The sequence below is a fragment of the Brachyhypopomus gauderio genome, chromosome 1 (genome assembly GCF_052324685.1).
Source record: "Brachyhypopomus gauderio isolate BG-103 chromosome 1, BGAUD_0.2, whole genome shotgun sequence".
Taxonomy (NCBI): domain Eukaryota; kingdom Metazoa; phylum Chordata; class Actinopteri; order Gymnotiformes; family Hypopomidae; genus Brachyhypopomus; species Brachyhypopomus gauderio.
In genome coordinates, this window is record NC_135211.1 from 35,075,754 (window position 1) to 35,100,439 (window position 24,686).

Here is a 24,686-nt window from a genome sequence, read left to right on the forward strand (position 1 = left end):
AAAAGCATGCACACAACACCCATTTAATTAGGCAGGTGATGCAGAAGGATTTCTGGCTATGTGCCTAATTAAAATCTTAATGGTTTTGATCATCTGTCCAACAGTGTTCTAGTAAAAAAAAAAAAAACATGCCTTTTGAGGCCACACCATTTTCGGAGATGATACCCTGAGTGATGTCATCTATCCCTGGTCCAAAGGTAGAGTCGTGAAGACAATATGCTAGATCATGATTCCTAACACAGCATGGAACATCACACACAAAGTTATTTCATTTCACTTTCAGGGAAAACAAAGTCATAACACCTTGCAAAATTGAATAATGTAAAGGTGAATAATGCTCTCTTTCATTATGACAGTAGAAAGATGACAACTTACAACATCCATTCTCTTTTCAATGTAAAAAAAAACACACACACACAAATAAACCCCACCGGTTTAAGCGCAGAGACAGAGAAACCTGACGATACACGGCTGCTCTCCGTCTAGCCGACCCTGTAGGTCTCCTCATTCACATGTTCCAGAACAGCATAAGAGCCGGTGGACTTACCGTTCAGGAGGGTGGTAACAAGATGTTAGTCTCACCGTTATGTTGAGCTTATCCAGCATCTCCCGCCACCCGGGACGGAAATTGGACCTGCCTGTCAGACACAGTGACTTCTGGGAGGTCAAACTGTCCAAAAACATGGCGGAAAAGAAGCCCAGTGGTCTCTGAAGCAGTGTGCCGACCCGGGTGTGGTATGAAGCGCACCATTTTTGAAATCTGATCCACTACGAGAAGAATGGTGGTGTTTCCCGGATCTGTGATAAAATCGACAGCCAGGTGAGCCCACGGTCTATGTGGTGTAGGGATGTGGTGTTTAATGATCTCCTCCATTCACTATGTTCAATTATAATAAACTGTCATAATGAAAATGATCGTATTAACGCCTTTCATATCTTTGAAGTACATCAGGTAATCTAACCTCATCAGAGGCCTTTGTAACACTTTACAAAAATGGTTCTGTCTCACAATATTCATCCAGGGCATGGGACATATTTTTTCTTTTCTGTTCATCTCTGATTAACAGTGCAAATAGAGGTGATGTTTTGGGTTCCAACTCCTTAGCACAAGAACAATGCTGTAGCGATCTATGGTCCTGATTCCCACACGTTTTGCTATGAAGATCAGGAAGAAGAACTCCTTCTGAGGACACTGAGCTGGGTGACTTCAAGCTGGCTAATACAGATTAGTTACCTTCAGTCTGCTGAGTGCTCTCCGCTTCCTCAACAAGTGCAGAAAGCCTTGCAGAATGACAGAAATAATTCCTAGATCTATGATTCATTTGTATCAAACAGTACTGCTGCTCCAAAATAGTTATTATTCAAACGCAGGGAGTTTATTTAAATGTAAAAAATATGATATGATAATACCTAAAAAAAATAATACCAATTCAATAAAATATTTATGTAACATGAGGTATAAAGCAGGATGGAACACGCAGTGACGTTCACACATAGCGGCGACACAAAGGCTGACAAAGAACGTCGACAACACGCAACAACACACAAGTGCTACACATAACAGTGACAAAACAAGAGAAAACTGCAACGAATAATATGAGTGATACAGACGAACACACGCCACAAGACACATGCAAACGGTTCTCATATAGACACATGTAGACACACCCAGAGGCACAACATAAACCTTTACATTTATAGCAAATACTCTTGTCCAGAGCAACTTACATTACTTAGCTTTCTCATGAGATAATATTATTTGATAAAGAGTAGCTAAATGTATTATCCTAAAACAAAAGAATATGGCTTCAGTTACACTGTTTTAAATCTGCATAGGCTGGGTAGCACAACAGTCTGTAGTGTCAACAATGAGTCTGTATGGAATCATTTGGACAGGCAAAGTACAACAGGCCAAAAAGGCAAAAATACATATTTCCATACACATTCATATTCTTTTGAGTTTTCCTTTCTAGGGGAAATCAGTGATATTCCAGAGTGCACACAAGTAAGGCATTCGATTTCACAACATAACAAGTATGGAGGATCAATGACATCCGTCTGCCCACAATGTTTGTGTTTAATTATTACATCAGACCTAACGGAGACAAAACAGATCAGATGATGCACTGGTACGTAGCATTTATTGGATTGTCTCTAAACCACATACACATGAGGTAAATATTTGAAGATCTTAAAAAACAGGCCTAGACTATTAAGTGAAAATATTTGGCTTTTTGTTAGGAGAACATGGAGAGGTTCAGTAATCTCAGCTAGCATGTGAACAATCTCCTGGGTAATGGCTGAACAGTGAAGCTGTGGATCAGCAGAATTTGAAGAGCAAGAGAAAATGTCAGATGAGCAGAATCAGAAATCTGATACACTCATGTTTTTTGGGTGTGCAAGGGCACGCTGCAAAGATAATCAACATAGTTATGTCGAAGGAACTACATGAAATTTACGTTGGATTTTAAAGTTTGACAGTGGTGCGGCAAAGGGAAAATGAACCAGCAGAATGCTGCCTGAAAGCGGATGTTTCTTAATGACATGATTGAGGATAATGGGGAAAGTAGACTGTAATGGTGCATATTTATATGAATAGTAAATACGCTCTAAATAAGGTCTAAACATAGTAGATGCTCTGTACTTGAAAGTAGTAAACCTATTTATAGGTTAAAGATGCATTTTAAAGCTTGAGATGCATTAGAAATGTCCATTTACATGGAGCTGATAAGTTTTAATATTGTAAGTAATTGCTGGTCAATATAAAATATAATAAAATGACAAAGGTTGTGAAGCAGATGTACAAACTCTGTTGGGCCGTGTGTTTTATGTTTTAAGGATGGTCATCACTGTTAGCAGAGGCCCCTGGTGCTGGAGGATAGGTGGGATCTGAATGAGAAACACCACATCAGCCAGGATCTTGAGGAAATCATGAACCCCTGGAAGAAACCCAGGATGAGAAGAAGAAACCCAGGCCAATGCCTGATCCTCACCAGATTATCATTTCAAAGCAAATTGGTCAGGATATGCAAAACTAGGCAATCTCTCAATTACCAAATGAAGTGTAAATATACTAAAATCCTTGGCTGAGGATCAAGAGTAAATATAAAATCCTTGATTGATGATCTCTAAAAAATGATGTGATTAGGTTGAATATACATTCTAACAAAGAGATGAGTTACCTGCTAGGTTTTGGTCATGCCCAACAATGCTTGGAAAGAATCGACTATAGAACAGATGGTGATTCTGTCAGCCAAAACTCAGCATTTCAGTGATGCCACAAACCATCCACCCTCTGTGGTGGTGCCCACTGAGGGTTGTCCTGTCCATCACCTTCCTGTGGGCTGGACTGGGCCCTGCAGTCCCCAGCAGATTGCTGCTCATGGCGCTCATCATTCCCATTAATGGCTTCTGGCAACCAGGTCTAAAATCCTCCAGGTGCTTCACTTTGCTTTTATGAAGTCTCAAATCAATTGAATCATCTTTCCTAACAATCATCATTATCATCATGAAAATGTACAGGTTTTACTTCTTTTCTTTTCCTTTGTGTTCTCAACTGCCTCCTAAAATACAGGGCAAGCCGTAAATCATTTGAAAATGACACATTTTATTGCTTTGTGTTTGTGGCACACATGATTTTAAATGAAGCAGTCACTGAATGTCAATGTTTGCGTCCATACTGGGTAAACCATACAGGAAACACGGTCCTTTACTTTGCCTGTTGCAGGAGAACACAGTTCATTTTCAGTCAGCTTTGTTGTGCCTTTGGAAGCTCTCTGTGGTTGGACAAGAGAACATGTGTTCAGGCATAATGGACTCTGCAATAGGTCTCAGATCTCAAAAGGTTGATTCAAGCCGCGCACTGGAGTCTGGAGCTGTTTCATACCATGATGAGAAAAGCATCGCCAATACCTGTAATGCAGACCATTGTGGAGTAGCAAAGGTAAGATTTTCAGAGATTGTGGAGAAGAAGCGTTGTAAATGGCCTTGGGCCAAAAATTAAACATTAAGTCTCAAAAGCATGATGGGTATGTTTCTGTTTACCAAAACGTGAATAAAAACACCGGGGAGGTCTGACTCAAACTCTGAAGGGCAGACCAGATGAGGTCTGTGCCTACTCAGGTGATGCCAAGAAGAAAGCACTGAGAACAAATAAAGGAAGTGCTCATTATCCAGCACATGCCATCTCATCTGGGAAACACGGTGACTCACGTGTGTGCCTCAACATATCATTAGTCATGGTGTGATTGTTGGATGAAGTCTGACACTGCGACTTACATGAGCCAAATGCCCTGGAACATGGCAATAAAGTACAGAGAATAAAGCCAAAGCTTCTGATCACTGTCATTATCCCATAGACATAGAAATCCCATAGATTGCAGTAGGTTTAGTGCTGGAGGCAAATCTGATCTGATGCTACCTTTGTTTGTTTTCAATTATGGAATATAGTCATCATCCTTCCAGGTGAAAATGTGAATTTGGAAGGACATGCACATGAAAATCTGAAAATCACGCATAAAATTTTGAAAGGTTGACTGCAGTGAATTCACCCAAAGCATTTTACACACACATCTGTGGCTGAAATGTCAAGCATAGGTATTTCAATGCCGAATGAGCTGCTTTGGAAGCGGCTGAGCCCCCTGAGGCTGTGTGTGCGACCAGCATGCTGAATTCCTACATGTTTCTGCCCTCTTTTTCTTGTTCTTCAACCCCCATTTTGTCTGCCATTTCCCCGCCACGCTCTGCCCAGCTTCACATCACTGTAGAACCTGCAGTTCTGGAGACATCGTGTGCTGTTAGTCAATTAGCACAGGCTGTGCCACATTCAGCTGCGTTTGTGCGTACGATGAGGGTGTGCATTAGCTGCTTGGCTAGCCTGGTTACCTTTTCCTGTTGTGTTTTAAAAGGGCCTTTGAGTGCTATTTCTCAGTGTTGGATGATAATACGGCTTGTCGGGTGGCAGTGATGGGAGCGGGTTGATCAACCTGGGGGGTGAATGGGGTGGGGGTGTGGGTGTGGGAAGGGGAGAGTGGAGGGGGGTGGGGTCAAGTCATCGCTCATCTCTGTTCTGCTAGAGAAAAGCCTCTCTGGGATTTGTCAATGTCAAGGTAACCAGGGAGATGAAGCGCAGATGTAGACTGTTGTAGTCTGTTGTCTGCATGTCCTCTGCACCACAACAAGTGGTTGTGGTTCTTATTCATTTCTTTGTATTTGTCTCTAACACCTCACTCATGAAATGGGAAGTCTATGGGCCAGTCTAAGGGAACTGGCTGAAAACCAAATGTTCAGTACATTATCCAGTACATAAACTTTGCAGCATTCTATCATTTTATCATTGTATCATTCAGCATTCTATCATTAAAATGGCATTATATCATTCAGCATTCTGTCATTCTATCACTCAGCATTCTATCATTCATCATTCTATCATTCAGCATTATATCATTAAAATCACATTATATCATTCTATCATTAGGCATTCTATCATTAAAACAATATTCTATCAATAAAACAGCATTCTATAATTCAGCATTCTATCATTGTATCATTAAAACAGCATTCTATCATTGTATCATTCAGCATTCATTTAAGCATTTTATCATTTAAGCAATAGCAGATAGTAGTAATAGTAGTTGTGATTGGTCTTGGTTTTAAGACAAATATAATAACTAACACAGTATAACATACAGTACCGTGTTACTTAGCTGCTGGCACTGCAAGCGTTCTGCTGCTATAATTTAAAATTAAATGAATTATTTCGTTTCTATGCTTGACTTTTCAGACCAGTTTCCTAGTAACCTATGGGATCAACTTTGTGCCCTATGGGATCAACTTCATGCCCTATGCAGGTGAGATCACTGTTTTGCTAGACAGCATCATTTCAGGAGATTGAGTCAAAAATAGTCTACAAGCCAGCAAAGGATCATTCTCTGAGTTCCTGGACGTGTATGCTAAAACCCATGAGGAAGGAAACCAATACATCTGGTGCTCAAAATGGGTATACAAGTATACATATAGAACTACTTTACTGTCAAAAGCTTTTTTACTTTCAAAACAAGCCAAAATATTTAGATGTCCACGATATTGCATGCTCTCTGGGAAACCCATCGAGTGTGCAAGGCCAAAACAAGCTGCGTTTTTAAAACTGACTTCCCGGCTATGACTTGCAGTCAGAAGGAGAGATATGTTTCACTAATGCCAGCATCATTAAGAAGACCTTCATGTTTCAAGTGCCATTACTGTTTGGCTACAAAGTCCCATGGTGCTTGAGTGGTTTTAGCTTGCTTCCTGGATTTGGTTTTAGATGATGTGTAGGTGGATGTTGTGCAGGAGAGCCAGGATCCTCAGATCCACAGCTCAGTGAAGACTTGGTCTGGGGCATATTCACGAGAGAAAGCAGCTTGTGGCAGTCAGCGCCACGCCCTGTAGAACTGAAGACCCGTGTGTCTCTGCCGCGGGGCACGCTCTGCCATCAGGATCGTGTGTGTCCCTCAGTGAATACGCAGGTGCTGTGAACAGCAAGGCTCTCTGGGTGAAACACGTTTTGCACATAATTAGTGGATCAGCCCGGGCTCTGCATGGACTACATGTCAACATTTGCTAATCGAGCATGCGAAGTGTGACAGTGCATGTCCCCTTACAGAAAGAATAAAAGTAAGAACACTCAGCCAGAAGTGGTGAAAAACACACTAGGAAAAGTGTAAGGTCAGTGCTCTATTGAGAAGGAGGCAGCGGAGATGGGAAAGAAATGTTCAAAATCTAAGATGCACAAACATGAGACTAGGGCAGGGACAGGATCAAAACAAAGCCATATTGTACACCATGAGAAGTGTGATGTCAAAGTGTGTGTGAATGGGGGACACACACACACTGAAAAAACCCTAACTAAAACCCTAGCTAAAAAAAATCTTCTACTGAATGCATAAGGAGACTTTAGCTGACCATCCACAGAACACCATACTAGAAATAAAGAATACTTTCAGTTATGAAAAAGAGAAAAAAATAACTGTTGAATACATGAACACAGTCTTCCAAAAGTAGCAAATTAACAGCAAAATGTAAATTACAGAAATGTCATCATACACATTCCTAGAATGTACATGAGGAAGCCCCTAGGGTTCTGGTACAGGGACAAAGCTACAGTAAATCACTGATTTACAGACTGTAGTACAATTTGCCATGGTCTCCTTCATCCAGAATATATCCTTCATTGACCAGAACTTGCGGCCTACTGAGTGGCTGAATGACGCAGTGACCAGTGATGCAGTGACGTAATCAGCCCGGTCCATGTTGGAGATATGACAACTAGTGTCTTGAACCTCTCTGAGAGTTGCAGAGTAAGCATGCAAAAATGATAAAGGCGTTGAATTGAAATGAAGCTTAATTTTTTCTTTACACAAAAACAAGCAATTGTGGCCAAGTACACTGAAATGTACTGAAATGTTTGAGCCTTCTGTAATGAATGGCCATTAAAAAAAACAACATTGAAATATTATAAATAGATATTCAAGTAGGCAACATTATAAATAACTTTTTCATGATTAGTTTCTCCCATATTCAAACTTTAAACTAACTCTAACTAAATATAAATCAAAACCTTGTGGTCCCAGTTCTCTATGAAACATAAAAAAATGTTTCAGGCAGACATACGTGATCAATTCGATCAAAAGCTCACGGGTTGTTTTCACCACCTTCTGCAGGACCATCTGTTCATAAGCAGCGGCACTACTGTGCCAGTATGAATCCCATGATAGAGCTGTATAAATTTATAAATTTCCAGAAGACCTGTTGTGGCAGGTCGACTCTCCTCAGCCTTTCTGACAACATGTGAGGTGTTGAGGGACCTCTGGATTGAACCATGCCAGGGAAAGATCGAAGATGTCTGTGAGGGTAGCGACCAGCTGGATGCTACACACTTTCGGGACCCGACCCGAGATGCCATGTACTTCACTACGTGCTGCTTTTACGAGTTGAGCATCTCAGCACTGTTCCTCTCATCACATCTGTAGCCAGGGTTAGTACACGCTTCACTATGGAGGGGGTCATGACTGTGGCAGTTGGCCCAGCCTGAGAAGTGGACTCAAAACATATCAAAATGTATCAATTGTTTCGTTTGCCAGGGAGGAAGCACCTGTGATCACCTCACCGAGCTACTGACTTTACTCGTACGGTCAGTGATTGCTTGGATGGATCCCCTACCCCACGTGTGCGTTCACGCTGGTGACAAAATAGGCTGCAGTTCTGGTGGTGTGTGTATTTTTGAGCTCCTGTTGCTAGCATTTAAGTAAGCTTTCAGCAGCTTTAAGTTCCTTACTTCTGGCAAATCTGAAGGCTGCATGTTGCGGTTTCAAGACTTCACTATTCATCTGGGGCTTTGGAGTTGGAGGTGTGCAGATTTGCTTTGTTGAAATCACATCATCTGCACACCCCTTGATGAATCCAGTGACAGGTACAATGGTAATACCGTAGGCCTACTTGACATTTGTGAATCGTGTGAAACATAATCCAGCATGTTAACCCCTCGTGTCAGGAGACATGCTGGCAACATGATCTGAGATCATCCTGAATGAAATCCACTCATGATGAGGATTGCAGGTCTGAATGACACAACAGTAATTGGGCAGTCATGAATGACACAACAGTAATAAGGGCAGTCATGGCCTAGCGGTTAGGGAACTGGTCTTGTGACGGGAGGGTCGCAGGTTCGATCCCCAGGCCATGACTGAGGTGCCCCTGAGCAAGGCCCTTAACCCTCAATTGCTCACTTAGATAAAAATGTAAGTCGCTCTGGATAAGGGCGTCTGCCAAATTCCATAAATGTAATTGGTAATTGCATTAGTGAGTGTGATTCGTGCTAGTTTAGCACTGTGTCGTGTGAGGGATGTACACTGCCATGACAACACCCACTGTAAATGACAGGAAATTGGATCTGCAGACTCCATATCAGCACTGAGATGTGCAGTTCATTAATTACAATCATTTGATTTGTATGTTTCACAAAGCCAGAATGTTTAACTTTTAAACATTTTTTGTCATATCTATGAATAGTTTTTTGCTATGAAGTAAGACAGCTACGTGAACAATTTGCTACTTCTTCCCACTTAGCTTGTTTTATTGGGAACTGCTGAGCATATGAATCTGCACTATTACATTTGGCCTCGTTAAACCTGTAGAAATTATGGTATTTTTTGCACTATTTCTTCCCAATTATAAGAACTAAGTAGGAAGGTGTAAAAGGTCAAGAAGACACCCTGATGACAATCGTAATGAAGCCCAACGCAGGCCAGCAGCAGTCGTATCAGCAGGAGGGCCAGGAAGCAGGAAGAATTCGTCATTTCATCTGCAAAGACTACAAATCTACTTTTATCACTGCAACATCCTCATGTATCACAGTAAAACATACACACCAGAGGTGGGTAGGAACGCGTTAAATTTACTCCGTCACATTTACTCAAGTAGCTTTTTGGACAAAAATGTACTTGTAGGAGTAGTTTTAATATGGAAGACTTCTACTTTTACTTGAGTAAATATGTGGTGAGAAATACGCGACTTTTACATCGTTACAATCGGATTTGCGCCGCGCGCTACCGTTACTTTCGTTTTGTAAATAATTCGTATTTTCAGTGAGAAGACTGACCAACGTCTCGTCACCCGAGTATGAGTGACCAATCAAATGAAGCCGGTCAGTCACGTGATCACATACGCAAACTTTTTCCACCGTAGCAAGAAAGTGACAGAAAAACCTACCGAGCATCCCTGACCTCATACAGCCAATGTTCACATTACAAACGTGTAAAAGGACAGCTGTATAATGCGCTGCAGGGTTACCAAGTTTTCAAGATCACTTTTAGTGAGATTTAAACCGGGGTGGGGGTGGGGGTTTGGGTGGTGAACGTAAATTGTTGACCGGGAGGGGGGGTGTAAAATGGACACAAATTAAGTGTTATATCGTGATCGATCGATCGCCAGTGGTTGGCGCCAGAGCGAACTAGTAACTCATTGAATCATACATGTGGATCAGAGGTAAATAAACTAGTTTTTTTCGGCGTGAGAAATCGGATGTGTGGCGTGTAAGCGTGTGAAGACAGCCAAATGCGTGTCTGCAAACGTGTGGACATTTCAGCCTACAAGAACTCACCATCAAATATGATGAAACACGATGCGATAAGTTTGCTGTATGTATAATTTTGTGTAATGCTATATCTCTGAGGCATAACGTTTGTATGATGTAATTATTAAATGTAACGCAGTGCAATACTAAAAACCAGTTCTCACACTGATTGTACACACTAGCAATATAGGATGATTAAGTCTGCTACTAATTGATTCAGTTGGTGTCAAGTTGTAGTTACACGTATTGGCTGACAGTCTCATCAGTTAGTGCCTTTGTGGAACACATTAAAGTTACACAGGCCTAATAATTAGGAACAAACAGAAATACATATTATTTATAATAAATAATTTATATATATATATATATATATATATATATATATATATAATATTTATTTATAATAAATTATTTTTATCATTAAAAGTCATTGTTTCCCGTAATTCAATTTCCCATGATGTAATTTACTGACACGAGACAGTACTCATGCATTTACTCACTACTTGAGTAGCTTTTAATCAAAGTACTTTTTTACTTTTACAGGGTACCCGCGGGTCCTTAAAAAGTCTTAAAATGTCTTAAATTTAGTTTTCCATATTCAAGGCCTAAAAATGTCTTAAAATGTCTGGAATTTTATGAGGGGAGGCATTAAATTATTATAAGTGTGTGTTGTTCAGTTGTTCTGTTTTATTTTACCGACGATATGTATATTATCATTTTCGCAACGGCCGTATTCACGCTATTTTCCATGACAACGCTGGGCAGGGCCATCTTGGTTGACTTTGTGTTAGAACTTCCGGTGCTACGGATACGCTGATAACGATTACAAGCAAAACGACAACAAACACAAAATGACTAGCATAATATGTTCAGTTAGAGCAGAGGTGGCCAACCCGTCAGAGACCAAGAGCCACAAGAGACCAAATTATTAGCGGGGAGGATGTAAAATGGACACAAATTAAGTATTAAGTAAAAAAAACAAGCACAAACTTCGATATAAACATAAGTCGTGATGTGCTTCAGGACTTTGTCACGTTTGGAGCACACTACGAGCTCTGTTATGTACACAACTGTTGTTTTCTAGGTAAAAAGTGGATAAACTCCGTTATCAACACTCATTACAACGCCACTGACCTGCGCTCACTTTTAGGAAGAAAAGAACAGACATTGTCAGTAGTTTTTAAACCTCCCTCAGTCGTGTGCGGTGCCTTTGCTGCACCTCGTATGTGGTTTATTATAAACGTGTGACAGAAGAACCGCGTCTCACCAACGAGACTCAAATCACAATATCACAGATACTTCATGCCGCTAGTCTCCAGTTTTCCACTACGCCGGTTTTAAAAGTATTATCGGCTCGCTGGGCTTGTAAACAAACCGCGCACCACGAAGATGTAGCAGTGTGTCGCCCTCAGAGCTGATGAGGTAACCGGGCCACGACACACACCGTTAGTGCAGGTGAGAGCGGACCGGCTGGGGAGACCCATGAAACCAGGCAAAGAGCCGCAGCTGGCCACTCCTGAGTTAGAGGGTGTCACAATAATTGGAAGAAGAGGAAAACTTGGCTTGACCAACAGTGTTACGAACACAGCTCGAAAAGATCTGAGTGTTGCGGGGCACCTTATAACTTGTATCCACCGCCTTCCAAAGAAGAGAACCTGCGTCTAAGGCTGAAGGCGCTAAATTTAAAACATCCACCCAAACGTCCATACGTCTGCTCTTATCATTTTGTGGAGGGGAAACCAACACCAGATCATCCTTATCCCGAGAAATGGCTCGGTTATGAAGCTCCGATTAAGCAAACGTGTCGGGTGCTTGTGAGGCTATCAGATAAGTAACTATTTTATAATCAGTGGCCACATCTTTTCCTTGCATTCATTTAGTAATTTTAAGTAATTAAGTAAAGAAGTAAATAGACAAGAATGCCTATTTTATGAAAAAAATCATTAAAATATAGTAGTGTACACTAATGCAAAAATAGCTGACCGGAAGTTCTAACACAAAGGCGGAAGAAACACACACTTGAAAGTGGGCGTGGCGAAATACGGTGAATACTCCGCATGGTAGATGGCGCGATGTGAACTTTGCCGAATCTAGCGCTAGGACCATGCAGAAAATAACCGCTCCAGGGTCCTAGCGGTAGATTTCTAGCGCTGGAGTATACGGCCTCAACAACGTCAACAATTTTCGTTCGCACCCCCCCCCCCCCCCCCCCCCCGTCAACGATGTGGAACACACCTGCATCCCCAGTAACAGTATTATTTTTTCTTGTGAGAGGTATTAAAAAGGTCTTAAAAGTCATTGAATTTGAGATTTTAAAATGTGCAGATACCCTGTTTTACTCAAGTAAATTTTTGGGATGCATACTTTTACTTTTACTTGAGTAACATTTGGTTCAAGTAACTGTACTTTTACTTGAGTAAAATTGTTGAATACTCTACCCACCTCTGATACACACATAACAGAACTCCAGGGAGACACAGGGCCGTGCAACATTCTCCTGGACGTTTGCAGAAGAACTTTTTAACCTCACACTCCCACACTCCCACACTCTCACACTCTCACACTCCCACACTCTCACACTCTCACACTCCCACACTCCCACACTCTCACACTCCCACACTCCCACACTCTCACACTCTCACACTCTCACACTCCCACACTCCCACACTCCCACACTCTCACACTCCCACACTCTCACACTCTCACACTCCCACACTCTCACACTCCCACACTCCCACATTTCCACACTCTCACACGCTCACACTCCCACACTCTCACACTCCCACACTCTCACACTCTCACACTTCCACACTCCCGCGGTCCCACACTCCCACACTCTCACACTCCCACACTCCCACGGTCCAGTCGCGCACTGGTCTCGGCAGCAGCACCAAGATGCTCAGATCGCACCATCACCAGTTCCCTCTCTGGAACTGCATAAGAACCACAACCACACGAGTGCAGCATCCATTGATTTGTTCATTTAAAGTGGCACCTCGCATATCCATGTCAGCAAGAAAATAAACAATAAATAAACAATATTAAAAAATTAAGTGATCTGAAGCAGACTTTTAATGGCAGGGAACTGGAGTCAATTGGTGTGCTCAGAGTGCACTTATCAGTGACATATAATAAAACAGATTAAATAGCCAATCGCTAAATTACAGTGCGTTAGAATGCATTAGTATGTTTTTCCTGTCAACAGGAGGACTGTTGTTGTTTGGTAGTGTGGAGTGCGGGTGGGGAGTGATAAGTAGCTAGCATCCAGCTAATTGAAGACTTACTACAGGGTGTTGTGGTGCAAAACAAAATGTGTTGGAACAAACGGGGAACAATTCAAAATGACTTTTTTTTTTTTTTTAAGAAAAAAAAAGGGGGGGGGCAATCATGGCCTGGTGGTTAGGGAACTGGTCTTGTCACCGGAGGGTCGTGGGTTCGATTCCCAGACCTGAGGCCATGACTGAGGTTCCCTTGAGCAAGGCACCTAACCCCAACTGCTCCCCAGGCGCCGGGCTAGGGCTGCCCACCGCTCTGGGCATGTGTGATCCACAACCCCCTAGTAATCACTAGTGTGTGTGTGTGTGTTCTAACTGCACAGATGGGTTAAAAGCGGAGGACAAATTTCGATTTGCGGTGAAAAATCACAATTGACAAAATATGGCACATTTACATTTTACATTTACATTTACATGACTGGTTTGATGGTCCAACTGTTGAGTAAATGAGTATTGTAGCGTAAGTCTTTAGCAGTCACTCAGAAAACGAAAGGCCTATTCACCTAATGACTGACCACTCTTGGCAGACAATGCATTTGTCTTTTACATTTTTTTTACATTTATTTGAAATATCATCACTCATGAAGACTAGGAGTTTTTTGTACACTCTGATGATTCACACTGCCAGCCAATAAATAATAAAGGCAGGAGAAATCTTACTCATGGAGTTTAATGATAACACACCGCACTATCAATAGAGCCTGTGTGGCATACCCTGAAGAATAAAATGTTAAGGGAAAAAAAATCCATTAGCACGTTTTTGTTGTTTTGCTGTCTGTCAACTAAAGCCACACAAGAGTGTTTACAAAGGCCTTCAGGGACGGATGTGACTCTCTCATCTCTGACTCTGTCAGGCTTCCTGGTGTTTCTGGACACTGTGCTCCTGCCTGAAGGAGATATCCGTGCCTCCAGGAGTCTCCACAGTCATCTGCTGTCTATCATCCTCAGGGTGCCTATGTTGTTGTTAGACACTGTCGTCAGGAAGGGTGGTCAACCGCTTTGCAAAATGGCACATGACACCACCCGTGGTCTCCCATTTTGACATCATGCATGCTGAAGATGCTAACATGGTAGTGAAGCAAAGTGCCCGGTCCTGGTTGAATCCTGTCTCATATTTCCACATTGAAGAGCTTTTTTTCTGGCATCATTTTGCCCATTATTAGATATCAACTTTATTTTCTTTTTTAGTATTCATTGATATTTTTACATCTTTCAAGCATCTATGTCATAAATATTGCACACAGTTCGTGTTCTTTCTCAGCAGCAGCCCTGTGTAGCTGTTCCTTTTTCACATGTATGTGGTCCAAATGCTATAGTAGCAGTGCAGTCCATCAGTGATGTGTCCTCCTGCAGGACATGTTCACGGTGGACGAGATGATCCCCATGTCTTTCCGTTCCTGGGTCCTGTGTCTCCTGGGAGTTCATCTGCCACGCCACCCCCCTCTTCACTCCCATATTGTGGTGGTCTACTACTTTGTGCAGGTAATACCACAGCATCAGCCTACAAGGCTGAGAGAAAAAGCATCTTTTCCTGGTTTCCCAAGAATCACTGTCAAATATAAAAGGTTTTCTCTTCTAATATCACCCTACTGACATGAGTTTCTGAAGGTTTTCATGCCTTTGAGTAACCACCACAGAGTGCCTATGCTTGGATAGTTTCTAATAGGTCTGCAGCTTCTGCAGAGTAGGTCGAGATTCTATAAAACATCTCAGTCTCTGAATCCCATTGCTGAATATTGTTTTACTTGAAAGCACTGATTCTTGTTGAATTGTAGCTGACTCACCATCCGACTGGAGTTACTGGGTAATCTGGTAATATCCCAACAAACCGGCAGATGTCCTATGACTTAAATGTTAGAATATATCCTTTAAAATGTTACATTTGTACTAGAGAATTTTATGGAAGCCTTTTTTAAGTGTGCTTACCTGATTAAATATTAAACTGTTGTAGTAAATGAATGGAATTTGTCTTGGCAAGTGAAATTTGACATTTTAGTGTGTAAATTATTCTTATTCAGTGTGTGTTTGTGTGCTGCTGGCGCTCCACCCGGAGTTTACACGTCTTTGCTTAATAAACGTTCTATGTTCACCGTCAACGTCGTGGTGTCTGCCTCCTACACCCGCCGTTACAATACCCACACATATACACGTGTCTACATTTTCCTTTCAGTGTACTTTCAGAATAAAAATATGCTGTCTGCTTATCATGTTTTTATTTTTTTATTTTTGTGCTTAAAATGTTCAATAGATGTTCACAAATAAAGAATGATTTTAAAATAGCCACGGTTTTTCCTTTTATGTCATTAGATGATTCAGACTTTGAACTGGCTTGTAAGAATGGCATCAGAGCTGGAGACAAACACTCAGTGGAGAGGGTCAGCGAAAACAGAGAAGATGAGGTATGCATCATATTTATGACATTGACTAAAATGTCCCCAACATTTCTTATATCAAACAAATGATTTATTCATAAATATAAATGTCATAGTATTTCACAATACTATATAACATAACATTATAGTATTATAATGTATAATACTGTATTATGTATAGTAATATAATCTTAAATAATTCTGCTCTCATATACAATACAACAAATCGTCCCTGCCTTTCCGAACTGATGTCACCATATCCCACATTTTGAAGAAAAAAGTTGCTTTAATTTGAATTTCTTGTCAAACACTCAAAGGCAGTTATTGTAGTATAAAATGGACATAGTCATTTTTGGGATTTCCTGTATAACATTCCCCCTCATACAGTTGTGGTTTGCTGCAGGCTTAAATGAAGATGTTTTTATTCCTTTATTCCTTCGTTCCTTCCTTGTTGACACTTTTAGGATATGTGGATCGCAGAGATGACTGGCTCACCATGGGGAGAGTGTGCTTCACCGTCCACAGGGCCACCCAGCACTGGAGCAGGTTCAGCCTGGGATGACCTGTGACATCCACAGCAGTCACAAGATAGGCCAGAACTGTCTCAGTGGCCAATGCCATTAGTGCAACAACTCAGAGGTTTATAGCACCTGGGTCTCAAGAGCAGGGAATAGTGTCAACACACTTCTGCAGGTAATCACACAGCACAGACAGCAAGAAACCATTTTTAATTGAAGAGGTTATGGAGGGGGTCTCTTTGCGGCACTGTGTCAACAACAAGGAACCAAAGGTGACATCGGAGAGGAGGAAGGGTTGTTGCACGCAACGCAATAGGGGTTTGCAAATGAATAGCAAGCTCTGATTTATTGTGCTTTATTTGGGGGTGGTGGTTGTTGTTTGGGTGGGGGGGGGGGTGTTTACAACCATAGGTAAAAATTTCACAGTAAAGGCTGTAGAAGATACCAGTACTCACCAGGTCAAAGGATATGGTGCCCACAAAACAGCCACAGTTTTGTATATACTGTCATTTTAATCCTTGTGAAAGAACACCAGGGATTTTCTGGAGTTTAAAGTATTTTTTCTCTACTTTTGATCAAGTATGTGGTAAAATCTACCATCAAACCGCCATGGAAAATCCAGTGACTTAATAGAACCAGCAATTTCCTCTTCTTCTTTTTTTTATTTCACATGGCCACTTTAATCTTGCTTCATGTCAGTCACTACAGCCTGAGTGTGAAGAGCACACACATTTTAATTATAGTGCAGACAGTTGTTAGGTCAGGGAATCGGCTGACATTTTTGACAGGGGTGTGAAGGAGGAGGCCAGGAGATTCCAGACTCCTCCCCCTTTCTGTTTTCACAGCCCCACCCACCTCCAGTGCCCCGCCCACCTCCACTCCTCCACACCTCCACTTGTGGTGTAGCTGCCAGCGCCCCAGTGTCACCAGTATCTTAACTAATTCTGCTCTCATATGCAATGTGACAGATCGCCTTTCCGTCATCATATCCCACATTTTGAAGAAAAAAAGTTGCTTTAATTTGAATGTCTTGTCAAAAGTGTGAGACTGTGTCTTGTAGATTTATGTGGTGTCTGGATCATCGCTCATATACTGACTTAAGATGTTCCATAGCCGTGTTCAGACAGGAATTTTATATTTAGATGCACTTACTGGCATAAACTCAGTAAACTCAGTTTAATTAATTGTAGTGTCCAAACTGTCCGTAGGCAGAACTATATTTTTGTTTTGATGTGCATCAATTACTTTATTTCTATGTTGCAATGAGTGTTCACAAATATATGTAACTTTAGTTTTTGACTTCTTTTGAAGATCTGTCTCCTGTGGCTAATCTGACTAACCTAGCTTGATCTAGTGTATTTCTAATTGTAAATCACATGTGTTTGTAGTGTTTATACAGTAGGTCTCTGGTTACAGTTTCCTGCCTTGTGGTGGACATCTAATTTGTGTGTGTGGGTTGTGGCTGAGCAGAAAACTCCAGTCTGCCCAACCGTTGTTTCATTGTCAATCCACATTGTCGAGGTGGCGGAGAGACAAACCCTCATACACAGGGTCCAGTTTGCCATCTTGTCTCTCCATGACCTCAGACGCAGACTGCCCATCATCCCTCGGGTGGTTCTTTGATGTTCAGCCTAACTTCAGCCCTCCTAACTTCAGCCCTCATCGTTTTGCCGTAGTTCATCTGGATTTTCTGTCAGAGCACATACATCTGCATGCTCTGAACATATTAGAATGTGAAGGTTCTGCCCTTCTGCAGAAGACATTAAGACCAGCTGTCTTCTGCAGACTAGCAACCAGAGGTGGGACCAAGTCAGTGTTTTGCAAGTCTCAAGTAAGTCCAAGTCTTTATCCTCAAGTCCCGAGTCAAGTCTCAAGCAAAGACAGTCAACTCAAGTCAAGTCTCGAGTCAAGACAGGCAACAGTCAAGTCAAGTCCCAAGTCTGAAACTTGGAATTTCAAGTCCTTTCGAGTCTTTTTTTTTTTGACCAATGTTGCAGGTATATTTTAAATGTAAATAATAGACATGTGTTCTTTTTTAAATCTGTATTCTCCTCAAATCTTGATAAAACATTTGCAACTGAAAACACGAAGTATAAAAAAATTTAAATTACACATCTTTATTGCACAGTTCAATTTGTTAAAATTAGCTGCAAAAATATTCATACTTTAAACTACAATTTTCCAGAAATAAATATTCTGTGAAAAAGTCATAAGTAGAACTCCATGTTCAAATAAAAAGTGCTGATATTTTCACAGTACAATACAAAGAACCATAACAGCATTTTTCCCTCTCTTCTCTTACCTGGTTTCTTGGAGAACATGTGTGTCCATGTGTGAGTGACACAAGACAAACAAATATAAGAACTGAACAATTAACAGGAATGCAACTTTAGACATTTCAGTAAACTATTCTGCATTGCATTTGCAAAAGACCAAACTGGCCAAAAGTCTGTATGTCATTTGTGCACGATGAGGCCGTAGAATGATGTCCCCATAGCTGAAATCTCGCTCCACTTTTGTCAATATATTTTTTTCTCGACGTAGATGTCTTCAAATACACAATCCATGCTGAGATAGAACTGGATATGATGGTGACAAAGAGAGGCTCTCTTCCCTGAGTTCAGATACAGAATCCAGGGTTGCCAACTCTCACGCATTGAGCGTGAGACACGCATTTGACCGTCTTCACACGCTCTCACGCCATACATCCGATTTCTCACGCCGAAAAAAAAAATCTAGTTTATTTACCTCTGATCCTTATCTATGATTCAATGAGTTACTAGTTCGCTCTGGCACCAACCACTGGCGATCGATCGATCGCGATATAATACTTAATTTGTGTCCATTTTACACCCCGCCCGGTAACAATTCACGTTCGCTGACCCCCCCCCATTTGATTGGTTGTGCTGCAGCTCATGCACACACACACACACACACACACACACACACACACACACACACACACACACACACACACACACACACACAACGTACAGAGTGTGGAAAAGCAGAGGACCGGTCTGCGTCAGAAGGACGGAAATGAAATTAATGGGGCCCACTATAAATATTAATATGTGTTTTAAAATTTAGATTTGGGGTAAAAAAAATCAAGTCTTTGCAAGTAAACAGGTTCAAGTCCAATTCAAGTCCCAAGTTATTGGTGTAAAAGTCCAAGTCAAGTCTAAGTCTCTGAATATTTTTTCAAGTCAAGTCAAAAGTCTTAATATTAATGACTCGAGTCTGACTCGAGTCCAAATCATGTGACTCGAGTCCCCACCTCTGCTAGCAACAGTCAGAACTGCTTTCTCGAACAAAGCCACGACTACCAGAAGAAAGAAGCTTCTGTAAAGATCTGTTGATTCTTTAATAGAGAACAATGAGTAGCAGTGCTGGTTCTCCTGGAAATACACTTGTTGTCTTAGAGATTTATATGTATAGATGGAGATACATGGAGCTGCAATTCTGTTTTCTATATGTTGTGTTTTGTTACTTCCTTATCTGACCTACTTTATCCCTTCCATTGCCATAATAGCAAGCCCAAAGCAAGCCTTTAGGACCACTGAATAACTGATACAGGTGTGCTAGGAGCTTGCATATAACTAAAATATGGTTTGGTCACTAGGTTCCAAGGACTGGGTGGAGAAACACTGATTTCACTAACAAGCCGTCCTTCCCAGTGTGGGTCAGAGGCAGCTGCTGTGTCTGGCCAGAGCTCTGCTGCGCAAGTCCAGGATCCTGATCCTGGATGAGGCCACGGCCGCCGTGGACCTGGAGACGGACGGCCTGATCCAGGACACCATCCGGCGCGAGTTTGCCCACTGCACCGTGCTCACCATCGCCCACCGCCTCCACACCATCATGGACAGCTCACGGTGAGAAGCCTGAGTCATTCTGCTTTTTCGACGGTGTGAGTAATGTGAACAAGACACCATACACTGCTCTCATATCTCTTTAGGATGGTCCTAAACTTTGAAAGTAGGGCACTAATGCAGTGTGTTACATGACGGCATCCAAAAATGTTGAAGACAGAGTATGACATTAAGACTTGCTGGCAAAGTTGAGATCTTGTTCCCAAGTTTGCTATGCTGTAGTCTCCAAACACCTTTTCCTCCAAATAGCCTGTTGTTTGTTGCATGAGCTTGGATATTACCTCTCAACATCCATTCAAAGATTTGAAAATGGTATAGAAGAAAGTGCTACATAACACTAATGGTTCAGAACCACTCATCATCGTCTGCAGCAGTGAAAGCTCTTACTGTTTTATTTTTGTTTTACTTGTGCAGGGGAATTGGCTAAACCTATAATGTGCTATAAACACTTTTTTATTTTGGTCCATGCATGGTCGTACATGTTTTGAGTATGTTTTGGAAATACTGTATCCTAACTTTCTCTCAGACATTTGTATATTTAAGTGCTGCATTTGCATTAAATGGAAAAGTTCCACATAACCCATGTATTGTCGCTGTCAAGTTGTGTATTAAAAAAACAATAATTTATAGGAGAAGGAACATTCTTAATATCTAACTTCATCTAACTCCTGCCTACAAATAATTTGGACCTTTTGTGTTAATCCACCTCTCATGAAGTGAACATAATACATTTAAAAGAAAGCCAAAACGTGACACATCAATACGCTGTTATACTGTGAGAACAACTCAAAATTGTGCATGAATCATTTCTGTCTGCACAGGACGATGATTTTGGATGCTGGGGAAACTGTAGTCTGATTCCCCAGAAGATAGAGCCACAGAGCATTCGTCTATGAAACAGAAATGGGCATGTTTGATTGTGGTTGACAGGGTTCCACTGAGATGCCATTACAAGCTAGCCAGACACAGCACTGCTCCAGAGATGCTGCCGCCCTGACGATAAGCCATTCTAGATATGAGCTTCTGTTGAATTAATAAGCAGAAATGTACTGAACAAGGAAAGATGTCCCACGGATCTGTCACCATACTTGAACTTCTCCAGTTTAAAAACATCACCTCTAAAAGGAATCAAGCAGACAAGAAAAAGAATCTGTGATGTCGTCTAGACCTGTTTTGCATGTTTTCATTGGATTCACCATACCACCTACTGTGTAGCAGCAAAGGTTATCTTAGTATTGATGATGCTAATATAAAATTTAAAAGGGCCTGATTGTCACTTCATGGTGGTTTGTACTTAAGACGTTTAAAATTGGGAAATAAACTCTCAGAGCTTTCAGTTTCATGTGCCTCATTTATGGATTCAATGAGTTGTCGTAGCACTGACATGTCAGACCAGATTTGATAGTTTCCCTGAGGCCTATGGTTCAAACAGATATATGAATGATTGATTCACCTATTAAAGTTCCAAACTTTGAAAAACAAATCTATTTCATTATTTATATATAACTTGAATTGTTAATCTGCTTATAAAAGTTATTCCTACAGGTGAAAAGTTATTCTGTTCATCATTATAGTACATTGCCAAAACTGTGTGTTTGTCCAAACAGACCACAAACTCCTGTAAACGAATGAAGTAAGTGACCACACTGGGTACCCTGACTCCTTTGTTCAGGGTTTGTGAAGCAGAGTCTTCAGGATTTTTTTTTACAAAGAAGCACCTGATTTCACTAAACATAATGCCTTTTGGTTAAAGTGGTTATTAGTGATAGAAGTAGAACTTTGGAGCGCCTGCAGAAACCAGAACTTCATAATTAAATTGCGATACTCTAAATCTTCTACAGTTTATTCCAACAAATCAAGGTTTGAAGATTAAAGCGTCTGGGTTGTATGTGGCAGGTTAAGGCAGGAAGTGATCTTTGAATGGGGAAGATATTTGGCAACACTTCTTGTTCACTGTCACTTCTTGATAGGAATGTTTTGTGTGTGCTGTCTGAATCCAAGCAGGACTCGGGCCAGGTCTTTCATCATGGTCGTGCTTTGATCCGTCGCGCTAATTTATCTGTCTGCCATGCTGTAAGAGCCTGTCGAGAGCATGCAGGCGAACGGAGACACACGAGGTTTTAGGAAGCTGGTTAGATTCATTTCCATGCTGCCACTAGTAATGCACTGTGTGTTTATCTAGCCAAGAAGGGGAACAGATTAGACTTTGCACTGGAAGCAGGCTGGAAGGATGTGCATAATGATTGTGTACCCTGGATTCACCCAGTAATGAAGTCCAAAGACTATACTGGAAGATAAGGGGTTAGCCATAGCGAAACTGCTGATTTAGGTGAATTTTATTACGATATGCATGCAGAGTATATGTTAACAACAATAATAATAATAATATGAAACAGGACCATGACATAAATAAATTAAGTATTTAGATTTAATAACTATTATTATAATTATATACTGAGCATGTTTGGATGTTGTTAAAATGATTAATAAATAGAATAATGTGCACTGCCTCAGTTTCCCTCCATCACAGTAGAATTAGCAATATTTCACTCACCAGTTTCTTCTTACAAGCTTTGTTGTCTGGGGTATTTGAGCTCTGTACTATATGGGGTAAATTGTCTGGGGTATTTGAGCACTGTAATATATGGGGTAAGTTGTTCGGGGTATTTGATCTCTGTAATATGTGGGGTAAGTTGTCCAGGGTATTTGAGCTCTGTACTATATGGGATAAGTTGTTCGGGGTATTTGAGCACTATACTATATGGGATATGTTGTGTGGGGTATTTGAGCACTATACTATATGGGATATGTTGTGTGGGGTATTTGAGCTCTGTACTATATGAGATAAGTTGTTCAGGGTATTTGAGCACTATACTATATGGGATATGTTGTGTGGGGTATTTGAGCACTATACTATATGGGATATGTTGTGTGGGGTATTTGAGCACTATACTATATGGGATATGTTGTGTGGGGTATTTGAGCTCTGTACTATGCTGATTCTTTTGAAGTCTTGTGATGCACTTTAATTAGCACTCTCACAATTCCAATTCTGGGCCCAGTTTCCAAAATTAATCCTAGTGTTAAGATCATCTTAAATTAGAGTGTGTTCTGTGTACTTGTTCCTCTACCATTTTAAGATGATCTTTGTTTTACCAACCAGACCAGATGTATCATTCAGATCTTTTTGGAGACTTCACCCATGTCCAAACTTTTAGTTTTGGTTGCCCTGAGTATGTGCGCACCTGTTTACTGACTTCCTGCCTCGGAGTCACATAAAGTCCTCTGACTCTTATTTTGGATTTGTTCGACTGATATCTTTGATTTTAACTTCGCCGGATTAACAATGACTCAAACCTAATCACAGTAAGCCTGCACTTCTTTCCCATCTATTCCTGGAGCAATTTCTGACGGATGTAACATTGAAATGCAACAAGTTATTAAACTGGATCAAAACCCCATGTTGCAATTTACTTAATTAATTCTTAATTAAGTGCCTCATCATTTCAATATTTGTTCCCTGTATAATAAAAGATAAATGAGGCAGGGTATATTAGATGTTTTGAAAGATCATAAAATATCACTAAAGTGCTTAAGGCTTACATTAATGAGCAATGCACTCAGAAAAGTAATTAAAAATGCATCCATTTCATTCTAATACATGAAAAGGTGAAGAGGCTTCGGTTTTCATGGGAGATTATGATTTGTCAGCACAAGCTTAAGGTGGAATTTAATTTCCTTACTCAACAATCACTCGCTCAATTGCTATCACGTGCATCTTTCCTTATCATTATGTGCATCTCTCACTGATGAAAAGCAGGCTTATCTGTGATTGGCTGTGATTCGCTGATGAAAAACAGGCTTACCTGTGATTGGCTGTGATTCGCTGATAAAAAAGGCTCATACTTTGCTGTTCACTGTCCTATAGCTTTCTGAGAAAGACATGAATGAAACACACATGGCCTCATAGTGCAGTGAGCTCCACCCCCAGGATTCTGGCTTCCTGTTCTCCAATCATCCTGTGGCTTTCAACAGCATCTGCATAAGAGTCTGGATACTAAGGAATCCACGGACATCCTACAGAGCATCACAGGCACTACTTTCTGGACCGGAAGGATGTATTGTATAAAAAGTACATTGTAGGCACCCGAGCAGCAGAGCGTAGTTCAAATGCAATATTTCTCCATTGTCACCATTTTCTAATGGTTAGGCCACAGCAGCAGGTAGCTGCAAGTCTGTGGTTGTCTTAGCATTGCCAGAAAATCCATTTCTCAACCTTGACTCTTCACAGATCCATTTGCTAAAACCCAGGTTTGCGTATAAATGAAAGATCTCCATGGAGACACAAGGATCTGTCTTTGTTCAAGCATCCGTGTCCTCATCATCGTTGTGTGAAGGTGTGTCCGGAGTGAGGGGGGGTGGGGGGTTGATGGTTTTATGATGTGGTATCTGTCAGCGTGGGAGAGCTGTATGCCCTGTGGTCTTCTCTTTGTTCAAATTCCTTTGTGTACTGCATTTGGGAAGTGTACTGAAATGCCTTC